Below are 12,656 nucleotides of genomic sequence, written 5' to 3' on the forward strand. Positions count from 1 at the left end.
TTGCGTGCCCATAGTGAACTGCCTCCTACTCTGTCCCAGATGCTAATATATGCAAATTATTGTTAATTTTGGATAGAAACACTCTCAAGCTTCTAAAACTGTTTGAATGATGTCTGTGAGTATAACAGAACTCATATGGCAGGCAAAAACCTGAGAAAAAATCCAAACAGGAAGTAAAAATTCTGAGAGTGGTCATTGTTAAAGTCTTCGCTTATTCAATTCGCTGTAATATATGGATCTGATTGCACTAAAAAACGCCTTACACTAGATGTCAACAGTCAGTACAACATGGAATGAAGCTGGGACCGGATGGGAGGGGAATGAGAGAAGTTAAAATGAAGTGCTTTCTAAGTGTATCTTGACGGTTGGAGTAATCTTTTTTAGATTATGTTACTCAATCTAAAATGTCCGTCATTAGATGGTTTTTCTCTCAGTCAAACACTTCCAAACAGAGTGGGTAGTGTTTTACTCTTGAGATCCAGAGGTGTCAGGTTAAAAATGTTCGATCCACTTGAAATCAAATGCATTACTGGTGTGTTTTCTAAGAGGGAGCGTTCTTGATTGGGCAAAATAACTCTCCATCTAAAATGGCCCTTGTTAGACCATTTTTTCCATTTTTGGAGGATCAGAAATAGGGGGTATAGCTCAGTGGTAGAGCATTTGACTGCAGATCAAGAGGTCCCAGGTTCAAATCCTAGTGCCCCCTTGTAGACATGTACTTTCTAAGTCAGTCTTTAGAGATGGAGTGCTATTTTTCACTAGTTGTTACTCAATCTAAAATGTACCTTATTAGATATTTTTTTCTCTCAGTCAGACAGTTCCAAACGAAGTTGGAAGTGCAATAGACTGCAGATCAAGAGGTCCCAGATTCAAATTCTGGTGCGCCGTTAACTTCTTTGATATAGAGGGCAGCATTTTCACTTTTGGATGAATTGCGTGCCCATAGTGAACTGCCTCCTACTCTGTCCCAGATGCTAATATATGCAAATTATTATTAATTTTGGATAGAAAACACTCTCAAGCTTCTAAAACTGTTTGAATGATGTCTGTGAGTATAACAGAACTCATATGGCAGGCAAAAACCTGAGAAAAAATCCAAACAGGAAGGGAAAATTCTGAGAGTGGTCATTGTTAAAGTCATCACCTATTCAATTCCCTGTAATATATGGATCTGTTTGCACTTCAAACGCCTTCCACTAGATGTCAACAGTCAGTACAACATGGAATGAAGCTGGGACCGGATGGGAGGGGAATGAGAGAAGTTAAAATGAAGTGCTTTCTAAGTGTATCTTGACGGTTGGAGTAATCTTTTTTAGATTATGTTACTCAATCTAAAATGTCCGTCATTAAATGTTTTTTCTCTCAGTCAAACAGTTCCAAACAGAGTGGGTAGTGTTTTATTCTTGAGATCCAGAGGTGTCAGGTTAAAAATGTTCGATCCACTTGAAATCAAATGCATTACTGGTGTGTTTTCTAAGAGGGAGCGTTCTTGATTGGGCAAAATAACTCTCCATCTAAAATGGCCCTTGTTAGACCATTTTTTCCAATTTTGGAGAATCAGATATAGGGGGTATAGCTCAGTGGTAGAGCATTTGACTGCAGATCAAGAGGTCCCAGGTTCAAATCCTAGTGCCCCCTTGTAGACATGTACTTTCTAAGTCAGTCTTTAGAGATGGAGTGCTATTTTTCACGAGTTGTTACTCAATCTAAAATGTACATTATTAGATCTTTTTTCTCTCAGTCAGACAGTACCAAACGAAGTTGGAAGTGCAATAGACTGCAGATCAAGAGGTCCCAGATTCAAATTCTGGTGCGCCGTTAACTTCTTTGATATAGGGGGCAGCATTTTCACTTTTGGATGAATTGCGTGCCCATAGTGAAATGCCTCCTACTCTGTCCCAGATGCTAATATATGCAAATGATTATTAATTTTGGATAGAAAACACTCTCAAGCTTCTAAAACTGTTTGAATGATGTCTGTGAGTATAACAGAACTCATATGGCAGGCAAAAACCTGAGAAAAAATCCAAACAGGAAGTGAAAATTCTGAGTGGTCATTGTTAAAGTCATCGCCTATTCAATTCCCTGTAATATATGGATCTGTTTGCACTTCAAACGCCTTCCACTAGATGTCAACAGTCAGTACAACATGGAATGAAGCTGGGACCGGATGGGAGGGGAATGAGAGAAGTTAAAATGAAGTGCTTTCTAAGTGTATCTTGACGGTTGGAGTAATCTTTTTTAGATTATGTTACTCAATCTAAAATATCCGTCATTAGATGTTTTTTCTCTCAGTCAAACAGTTCCAAACAGAGTGGGTAGTGTTTTACTCTTGAGATCCAGAGGTGTCAGGTTAAAAATGTTCGATCCACTTGAAATCAAATGCATTACTGGTGTGTTTTCTAAGAGGGAGCGTTCTTGATTAGGTAAAATAACTCTCCATCTAAAATGGCCCTTGTTATACAATTTTTTCGAATTTTGGATCATCAGACATAGGGGGTATAGCTCAGTGGTAGAGCATTTGACTGCAGATCAAGAGGTCCCAGGTTCAAATCCTAGTGCCCCCTTGTAGACATGTACTTTCTAAGTCAGTCTTTAGAGATGGAGTGCTATTTTTCAGGAGTTGTTACTCAATCTAAAATGTACCTTATTAGATATTTTTTCTCTCAGTCAGACAGTTCCAAACAAAGTTGGAAGTGCAATAGACTGCAGATCAAGAGGTCCCAGATTCAAATTCTGGTGCGCCGTTAACTTCTTTGATATAGGGGGCAGCATTTTCACTTTTGGATGAATTGCGTGCCCATAGTGAACTGCCTCCTACTCTGTCCCAGATGCTAATATATGCAAATTATTATTAATTTTGGATAGAAAACACTCTCAAGCTTCTAAAACTGTTTGAATGATGTCTGTGAGTATAACAGAACTCATATGGCAGGCAAAAACCTGAGAAAAAATCCAAACAGGAAGTGAAAATTCTGAGAGTGGTCATTGTTTAAGTCATCGCCTATTCAATTCTCTGTAATATATGGATCTGTTTGCACTTCAAACGCCTTCCACTAGATGTCAACAGTCAGTACAACATGGAATGAAGCTGGGACCGGATGGGAGGGGAATGAGAGAAGTTAAAATTAAGTGCTTTCTAAGTGTCTTGACGGTTGGAGTAATCTTTTTTAGATTATGTTACTCAATCTAAAATGTCCGTCATTAGATGGTTTTTCTCTCAGTCAAACACTTCCAAACAGAGTGGGTAGTGTTTTACTCTTGAGATCCAGAGGTGTCAGGTTAAAAATGTTCGATCCACTTGAAATCAAATGCATTACTGGTGTGTTTTCTAAGAGGGAGCGTTCTTGATTAGGTAAAATAACTCTCCATCTAAAATGGCCCTTGTTAGACCATTTTTTCCAATTTTGGATCATCAGACATAAGGGGTATAGCTCAGTGCTAGAGCATTTGACTGCAGATCAAGAGGTCCCAGGTTCAAATCCTAGTGCCCCCTTGTAGACATGTACTTTCTAAGTCAGTTTTTAGAGATGGAGTGCTATTTTTCAGGAGTTGTTACTCAATCTAAAATGTACCTTATTAGATCTTTTTTCTCTCAGTCAGACAGTTCCAAACAAAGTTGGAAGTGCAATAGACTGCAGATCAAGAGGTCCCAGATTCAAATTCTGGTGCGCCGTTAACTTTTTTGATATAGGGGGCAGCATTTTCACTTTTGGATGAATTGCATGCCCATAGTGAACTGCCTCCTACTCTGTCCCAGATGCTAATATATGCAAATTATTATTATTTTGGATAGAAAACACTCTCAAGCTTCTAAAACTGTTTGAATGATGTCTGTGAGTATAACAGAACTCATATGGCAGGCAAAAACCTGAGAAAAAATCCAAACAGGAAGTGAAAATTCTGAGAGTGGTCATTGTTTAAGTCATCGCCTATTCAATTCTCTGTAATATATGGATCTGTTTGCACTTCAAACGCCTTCCACTAGATGTCAACAGTCAGTACAACATGGAATGAAGCTGGGACCGGATGGGAGGTGAATGAGAGAAGTTAAAATGAAGTGCTTTCTAAGTGTCTTGACGGTTGGAGTAATCTTTTTTAGATTATGTTACTCAATCTAAAATGTCCGTCATTAGATGGTTTTTCTCTCAGTCAAACACTTCCAAACAGAGTGGGTAGTGTTTTACTCTTGAGATCCAGAGGTGTCAGGTTAAAAATGTTCGATCCACTTGAAATCAAATGCATTACTGGTGTGTTTTCTACGAGGGAGCATTCTTGATTAGGCAAAATAACTCTCCATCTAAAATGGCCCTTGTTAGACCATTTTTTCCAATTTTGAATGATCAGACATAGGGGGTATAGCTCAGCGGTAGAGCATTTGACTGCAGATCAAGAGGTCCCAGGTTCAAATCCTAGTGCCCCCTTGTAGACATGTACTTTCTAAGTCAGTTTTTAGAGATGGAGTGCTATTTTTCAGGAGTTGTTACTCAATCTAAAATGTATCTTATTAGATCTTTTTTCTCTCAGTCAGACAGTTCCAAACAAAGTTGGAAGTGCAATAGACTGCAGATCAAGAGGTCCCAGATTCAAATTCTGGTGCGCCGTTAACTTTTTTGATATAGGGGGCAGCATTTTCACTTTTGGATGAATTGCATGCCCATAGTGAACTGCCTCCTACTCTGTCCCAGATGCTAATATATGCAAATGATTATTAATTTTGGATAGAAAACACTCTCAAGCTTCTAAAACTGTTTGAATGATGTCTGTGAGTATAACAGAACTCATATGGCAGGCAAAAACCTGAGAAAAAATCCAAACAGGAAGTGAAAATTCTGAGAGTGGTCATTGTTAAAGTCATCGCCTATTCAATTCTCTGTAATATATATGGATCTGTTTGCACTTCAAACGCCTTCCACTAGATGTCAACAGTCAGTACAACATGGAATGAAGCTGGGACCGGATGGGAGGGGAATGAGAGAAGTTAAAATGAAGTGCTTTCTAAGTGTATCTTGACGGTTGGAGTAATCTTTTTTAGATTATGTTACTCAATCTAAAATGTCCGTCATTAGATGTTTTTTCTCTCAGTCAAACAGTTCCAAACAGAGTGGGTAGTGTTTTACTCTTGAGATCCAGAGGTGTCAGGTTAAAAATGTTCGATCCACTTGAAATCAAATGCATTACTGGTGTGTTTTCTAAGAGGGAGCGTTCTTGATTAGGCAAAATAACTCTCCATCTAAAATGGCCCTTGTTAGACCATTTTTTCCAATTTTGGATGATCAGACATAGGGGGTATAGCTCAGCGGTAGAGCATTTGACTGCAGATCAAGAGGTCCCAGGTTTAAATCCTAGTGCCCCCTTGTAGACATGTGCTTTCTAAGTCAGTCTTTAGAGATGGAGTGCTATTTTTCACGAGTTGTTACTCAATCTAAAATGTACCTTATTAGATCTTTTTTCTCTCAGTCAGACAGTTCCAAACGAAGTTGGAAGTGCAATAGACTGCAGATCAAGAGGTCCCAGATTCAAATTCTGGTGCGCCGTTAACTTCTTTGATATAGGGGGCAGCATTTTCACTTTTGGATGAATTGCGTGCCCATAGTGAACTGCCTTCTACTCTGTCCCAGATGCTAATATATGCAAATTATTATTAATTTTGGATAGAAAACACTCTCAAGCTTCTAAAACTGTTTGAATGATGTCTGTGAGTATAACAGAACTCATATGGCAGGCAAAAACCTGAGAAAAAATCCAAACAGGAAGTGAAAATTCTGAGAGTGGTCATTGTTAAAGTCATCGCCTATTCAATTCCCTGTAATATATGGATCTGTTTGCACTTCAAACGCCTTCCACTAGATGTCAACAGTCAGTACAACATGGAATGAGGCTGGGACCGGATGGGAGGGGAATGAGAGAAGTTAAAATGAAGTGCTTTCTAAGTGTATCTTGACGGTTGAAGTAATCTTTTTTAGATTATGTTACTCAATCTAAAATGTCCGTCATTAGATGGTTTTTCTCTCAGTCAAACAGTTCCAAACAGAGTGGGTAGTGTTTTACTCTTGAGATCCAGAGGTGTCAGGTTAAAAATGTTCGATCCACTTGAAATCAAATGCATTACTGGTGTGTTATCTAAGAGGGAGCGTTCTTGATTGGGCAAAATAACTCTCCATCTAAAATGGCCCTTGTTAGACCATTTTTTCCAATTTTGGAGGATCAGACATAGGGGGTATAGCTCAGTGGTAGAGCATTTGACTGCAGATCAAGAGGTCCCAGGTTCAAATCCTAGTGCCCCTTTGTAGACATGTACTTTCTAAGTCAGTCTTTAGAGATGGAGTGCTATTTTTCACGAGTTGTTACTCAATCTAAAATGTACCTTATTAGATCTTTTTTCTCTCAGTCAGACAGTTCCAAACGAAGTTGGAAGTGCAATAGACTGCAGATCAAGAGGTCCCAGATTCAAATTCTGGTGCGCCGTTAACTTCTTTGATATAGGGGGCAGCATTTTCACTTTTGGATGAATTGCGTGCCCATAGTGAACTGCCTCCTACTCTGTCCCAGATGCTAATATATGCAAATTATTATTAATTTTGGATAGAAAACACTCTCAAGCTTCTAAAACTGTTTGAATGATGTCTGTGAGTATAACAGAACTCATATGGCAGGCAAAAACCTGAGAAAAAATCCAAACAGGAAGTGAAAATTCTGAGAGTGGTCATTGTTAAAGTCATCACCTATTCAATTCCCTGTAATATATGGATCTGTTTGCACTTCAAACGCCTTCCACTAGATGTCAACAGTCAGTACAACATGGAATGAAGCTGGGACCGGATGGGAGGGGAATGAGCGAAGTTAAAATGAAGTGCTTTCTAAGTGTATCTTGACGGTTGGAGTAATCTTTTTTAGATTATGTTACTCAATCTAAAATGTCCGTCATTAAATGTTTTTTCTCTCAGTCAAACAGTTCCAAACAGAGTGGGTAGTGTTTTACTCTTGAGATCCAGAGGTGTCAGGTTAAAAATGTTCGATCCACTTGAAATCAAATGCATTACTGGTGTGTTTTCTAAGAGGGAGCGTTCTTGATTGGGCAAAATAACTCTCCATCTAAAATGGCCCTTGTTAGACCATTTTTTCCAATTTTGGAGAATCAGACATAGGGGGTATAGCTCAGTGGTAGAGCATTTGACTGCAGATCAAGAGGTCCCAGGTTCAAATCCTAGTGCCCCCTTGTAGACATGTACTTTCTAAGTCAGTCTTTAGAGATGGAGTGCTATTTTTCACGAGTTGTTACTCAATCTAAAATGTACCTTATTAGATCTTTTTTTCTCTCAGTCAGACAGTTCCAAACGAAGTTGGAAGTGCAATAGACTGCAGATCAAGAGGTCCCAGATTCAAATTCTGGTGCGCCGTTAACTTCTTTGATATAGGGGGCAGCATTTTCACTTTTGGATGAATTGCATGCCCATAGTGAACTGCCTCCTACTCTGTCCCAGATGCTAATATATGCAAATTATTATTATTTTGGATAGAAAACACTCTCAAGCTTCTAAAACTGTTTGAATGATGTCTGTGAGTATAACAGAACTCATATGGCAGGCAAAAACCTGAGAAGAAATCCAAACAGGAAGTGAAAATTCTGAGAGTGGTCATTGTTAAAGTCATCGCCTATTCAATTCTCTGTAATATATGGATCTGTTTGCACTTCAAACGCCTTCCACTAGATGTCAACAGTCAGTACAACATGGAATGAAGCTGGGACCGGATGGGAGGGGAATGAGAGAAGTTAAAATGAAGTGCTTTCTAAGTGTCTTGACGGTTGGAGTAATCTTTTTTAGATTATGTTACTCAATCTAAAATGTCCGTCATTAGATGGTTTTTCTCTCAGTCAAACACTTCCAAACAGAGTGGGTAGTGTTTTACTCTTGAGATCCAGAGGTGTCAGGTTAAAAATGTTCGATCCACTTGAAATCAAATGCATTACTGGTGTGTTTTCTAAGAGGGAGCGTTCTTGATTGGGTAAAATAACTCTCCATCTAAAATGGCCCTTGTTAGACCATTTTTTCCAATTTTGGCTCATCAGACATACGGGGTATAGCTCAGTGCTAGAGCATTTGACTGCAGATCAAGAGGTCCCAGGTTCAAATCCTAGTGCCCCCTTGTAGACATGTACTTTCTAAGTCAGTTTTTAGAGATGGAGTGCTATTTTTCAGGAGTTGTTACTCAATCTAAAATGTACCTTATTAGATCTTTTTTCTCTCAGTCAGACAGTTCCAAACAAAGTTGGAAGTGCAATAGACTGCAGATCAAGAGGTCCCAGATTCAAATTCTGGTGCGCCGTTAACTTTTTTGATATAGGGGGCAGCATTTTCACTTTTGGATGAATTGCATGCCCATAGTGAACTGCCTCCTACTCTGTCCCAGATGCTAATATATGCAAATGATTATTAATTTTGGATAGAAAACACTCTCAAGCTTCTAAAACTGTTTGAATGATGTCTGTGAGTATAACAGAACTCATATGGCAGGCAAAAACCTGAGAAAAAATCCAAACAGGAAGTGAAAATTCTGAGAGTGGTCATTGTTAAAGTCATCGCCTATTCAATTCTCTGTAATATATATGGATCTGTTTGCACTTCAAACGCCTTCCACTAGATGTCAACAGTCAGTACAACATGGAATGAAGCTGGGACCGGATGGGAGGGGAATGAGAGAAGTTAAAATGAAGTGCTTTCTAAGTGTATCTTGACGGTTGGAGTAATCTTTTTTAGATTATGTTACTCAATCTAAAATGTCCGTCATTAGATGTTTTTTCTCTCAGTCAAACAGTTCCAAACAGAGTGGGTAGTGTTTTACTCTTGAGATCCAGAGGTGTCAGGTTAAAAATGTTCGATCCACTTGAAATCAAATGCATTACTGGTGTGTTTTCTAAGAGGGAGCGTTCTTGATTAGGCAAAATAACTCTCCATCTAAAATGGCCCTTGTTAGACCATTTTTTCCAATTTTGGATGATCAGACATAGGGGGTATAGCTCAGCGGTAGAGCATTTGACTGCAGATCAAGAGGTCCCAGGTTTAAATCCTAGTGCCCCCTTGTAGACATGTACTTTCTAAGTCAGTCTTTAGAGATGGAGTGCTATTTTTCACGAGTTGTTACTCAATCTAAAATGTACCTTATTAGATCTTTTTTCTCTCAGTCAGACAGTTCCAAACGAAGTTGGAAGTGCAATAGACTGCAGATCAAGAGGTCCCAGATTCAAATTCTGGTGCCCCGTTAACTTCTTTGATATAGGGGGCAGCATTTTCACTTTTGGATGAATTGCGTGCCCATAGTGAACTGCCTCCTACTCTGTCCCAGATGCTAATATATGCAAATTATTATTAATTTTGGATAGAAAACACTCTCAAGCTTCTAAAACTGTTTGAATGATGTCTGTGAGTATAACAGAACTCATATGGCAGGCAAAAACCTGAGAAAAAATCCAAACAGGAAGTGAAAATTCTGAGAGTGGTCATTGTTAAAGTCATCGCCTATTCAATTCCCTGTAATATATGGATCTGTTTGCACTTCAAACGCCTTCCACTAGATGTCAACAGTCAGTACAACATGGAATGAAGCTGGGACCGGATGGGAGGGGAATGAGAGAACTTAAAATGAAGTGCTTTCTAAGTGTATCTTGACGGTTGGAGTAATCTTTTTTAGATTATGTTACTCAATCTAAAATGTCCGTCATTAGATGTTTTTTCTCTCAGTCAAACAGTTCCAAACAGAGTGGGTAGTGTTTTACTCTTGAGATCCAGAGGTGTCAGGTTAAAAATGTTCGATCCACTTGAAATCAAATGCATTACTGGTGTGTTTTCCAAGAGGGAGCGTTCTTGATTGGGCAAAATAACTCTCCATCTAAAATGGCCCTTGTTAGACCATTTTTTCCAATTTTCGAGGATCAGACATAGGGGGTATAGCTCAGTGGTAGAGCATTTGACTGCAGATCAAGAGGTCCCAGGTTCAAATCCTATTGCCCCCTTGTATACATGTACTTTCTAAGTCAGTCTTTAGAGATGGAGTGCTATTTTTCACGAGTTGTTACTCAATCTAAAATGTACCTCATTAGATCTTTTTTCTCTCAGTCAGACAGTTCCAAACGAAGTTGGAAGTGCAATAGACTGCAGATCAAGAGGTCCCAGATTCAAATTCTGGTGCGCCGTTAACTTTTTTGATATAGGGGGCAGCATTTTCACTTTTGGATGAATTGCATGCCCATAGTGAACTGCCTCCTACTCTGTCCCAGATGCTAATATATGCAAATGATTATTAATTTTGGATAGAAAACACTCTCAAGCTTCTAAAACTGTTTGAATGATGTCTGTGAGTATAACAGAACTCATATGGCAGGCAAAAACCTGAGAAAAAATCCAAACAGGAAGTGAAAATTCTGAGAGTGGTCATTGTTAAAGTCATCGCCTATTCAATTCTCTGTAATATATATGGATCTGTTTGCACTTCAAACGCCTTCCACTAGATGTCAACAGTCAGTACAACATGGAATGAAGCTGGGACCGGATGGGAGGGGAATGAGAGAAGTTAAAATGAAGTGCTTTCTAAGTGTATCTTGACGGTTGGAGTAATCTTTTTTAGATTATGTTACTCAATCTAAAATGTCCGTCATTAGATGTTTTTTCTCTCAGTCAAACAGTTCCAAACAGAGTGGGTAGTGTTTTACTCTTGAGATCCAGAGGTGTCAGGTTAAAAATGTTCGATCCACTTGAAATCAAATGCATTACTGGTGTGTTTTCTAAGAGGGAGCGTTCTTGATTAGGCAAAATAACTCTCCATCTAAAATGGCCCTTGTTAGACCATTTTTTCCAATTTTGGATGATCAGACATAGGGGGTATAGCTCAGCGGTAGAGCATTTGACTGCAGATCAAGAGGTCCCAGGTTTAAATCCTAGTGCCCCCTTGTAGACATGTACTTTCTAAGTCAGTCTTTAGAGATGGAGTGCTATTTTTCACGAGTTGTTACTCAATCTAAAATGTACCTTATTAGATCTTTTTTCTCTCAGTCAGACAGTTCCAAACGAAGTTGGAAGTGCAATAGACTGCAGATCAAGAGGTCCCAGATTCAAATTCTGGTGCCCCGTTAACTTCTTTGATATAGGGGGCAGCATTTTCACTTTTGGATGAATTGCGTGCCCATAGTGAACTGCCTCCTACTCTGTCCCAGATGCTAATATATGCAAATTATTATTAATTTTGGATAGAAAACACTCTCAAGCTTCTAAAACTGTTTGAATGATGTCTGTGAGTATAACAGAACTCATATGGCAGGCAAAAACCTGAGAAAAAATCCAAACAGGAAGTGAAAATTCTGAGAGTGGTCATTGTTAAAGTCATCGCCTATTCAATTCCCTGTAATATATGGATCTGTTTGCACTTCAAACGCCTTCCACTAGATGTCAACAGTCAGTACAACATGGAATGAAGCTGGGACCGGATGGGAGGGGAATGAGAGAACTTAAAATGAAGTGCTTTCTAAGTGTATCTTGACGGTTGGAGTAATCTTTTTTAGATTATGTTACTCAATCTAAAATGTCCGTCATTAGATGTTTTTTCTCTCAGTCAAACAGTTCCAAACAGAGTGGGTAGTGTTTTACTCTTGAGATCCAGAGGTGTCAGGTTAAAAATGTTCGATCCACTTGAAATCAAATGCATTACTGGTGTGTTTTCCAAGAGGGAGCGTTCTTGATTGGGCAAAATAACTCTCCATCTAAAATGGCCCTTGTTAGACCATTTTTTCCAATTTTCGAGGATCAGACATAGGGGGTATAGCTCAGTGGTAGAGCATTTGACTGCAGATCAAGAGGTCCCAGGTTCAAATCCTATTGCCCCCTTGTATACATGTACTTTCTAAGTCAGTCTTTAGAGATGGAGTGCTATTTTTCACGAGTTGTTACTCAATCTAAAATGTACCTCATTAGATCTTTTTTCTCTCAGTCAGACAGTTCCAAACGAAGTTGGAAGTGCAATAGACTGCAGATCAAGAGGTCCCAGATTCAAATTCTGGTGCGCCGTTAACTTCTTTGATATAGGGGGCAGCATTTTCACTTTTGGATGAATTGCGTGCCCATAGTGAACTGCCTCCTACTCTGTCCCAGATGCTAATATATGCAAATTATTATTAATTTTGGATAGAAAACACTCTCAAGCTTCTAAAACTGTTTGAATGATGTCTGTGAGTATAACAGAACTCATATGGCAGGCAAAAACCTGAGAAAAAATCCAAACAGGAAGTGAAAATTCTGAGAGTGGTCATTGTTAAAGTCATCGCCTATTCAATTCCCTGTAATATATGGATCTGTTTGCACTTCAAACGCCTTCCACTAGATGTCAACAGTCAGTACAACATGGAATGAAGCTGGGACCGGATGGGAGGGGAATGAGAGAAGTTAAAATGAAGTGCTTTCTAAGTGTATCTTGACGGTTAGAGTAATCTTTTTTAGATTATGTTACTCAATCTAAAATGTCCGTCATTAGATGTTTTTTCTCTCAGTCAAACAGTTCCAAACAGAGTGGGTAGTGTTTTACTCTTGAGATCCAGAGGTGTCAGGTTAAAAATGTTCGATCCACTTGAAATCAAATGCATTACTGGTGTGTTTTCTAAGAGGGAGCGT

At 39.0% G+C, this 12,656-nt stretch overlaps 6 non-coding genes across 6 annotated transcripts; all 6 read left to right on the forward strand.

Annotated features, from left to right (window-relative positions):
• Positions 1–634: 634 nt before the first annotated feature.
• On the forward strand, positions 635–706 carry trnac-gca (transfer RNA cysteine (anticodon GCA)). The gene has a single exon. It is a non-coding gene; the product is annotated as a tRNA-Cys (tRNA).
• An 860-nt stretch (positions 707–1,566) lies between these two features.
• On the forward strand, positions 1,567–1,638 carry trnac-gca (transfer RNA cysteine (anticodon GCA)). Its single transcript has one exon. It is a non-coding gene; the product is annotated as a tRNA-Cys (tRNA).
• An 857-nt stretch (positions 1,639–2,495) lies between these two features.
• Positions 2,496–2,567, forward strand: trnac-gca (transfer RNA cysteine (anticodon GCA)). The gene has a single exon. It is a non-coding gene; the product is annotated as a tRNA-Cys (tRNA).
• Positions 2,568–4,352: 1,785 nt separating this feature from the next.
• trnac-gca (transfer RNA cysteine (anticodon GCA)) lies at positions 4,353–4,424 on the forward strand. The gene has a single exon. It is a non-coding gene; the product is annotated as a tRNA-Cys (tRNA).
• Positions 4,425–6,216: 1,792 nt separating this feature from the next.
• Positions 6,217–6,288, forward strand: trnac-gca (transfer RNA cysteine (anticodon GCA)). The gene has a single exon. It is a non-coding gene; the product is annotated as a tRNA-Cys (tRNA).
• An 859-nt stretch (positions 6,289–7,147) lies between these two features.
• trnac-gca (transfer RNA cysteine (anticodon GCA)) lies at positions 7,148–7,219 on the forward strand. The gene has a single exon. It is a non-coding gene; the product is annotated as a tRNA-Cys (tRNA).
• Positions 7,220–12,656: the final 5,437 nt, after the last annotated feature.

This window comes from Salvelinus fontinalis, chromosome 29 (genome assembly GCF_029448725.1).
Source record: "Salvelinus fontinalis isolate EN_2023a chromosome 29, ASM2944872v1, whole genome shotgun sequence".
NCBI classification, from domain to species: domain Eukaryota; kingdom Metazoa; phylum Chordata; class Actinopteri; order Salmoniformes; family Salmonidae; genus Salvelinus; species Salvelinus fontinalis.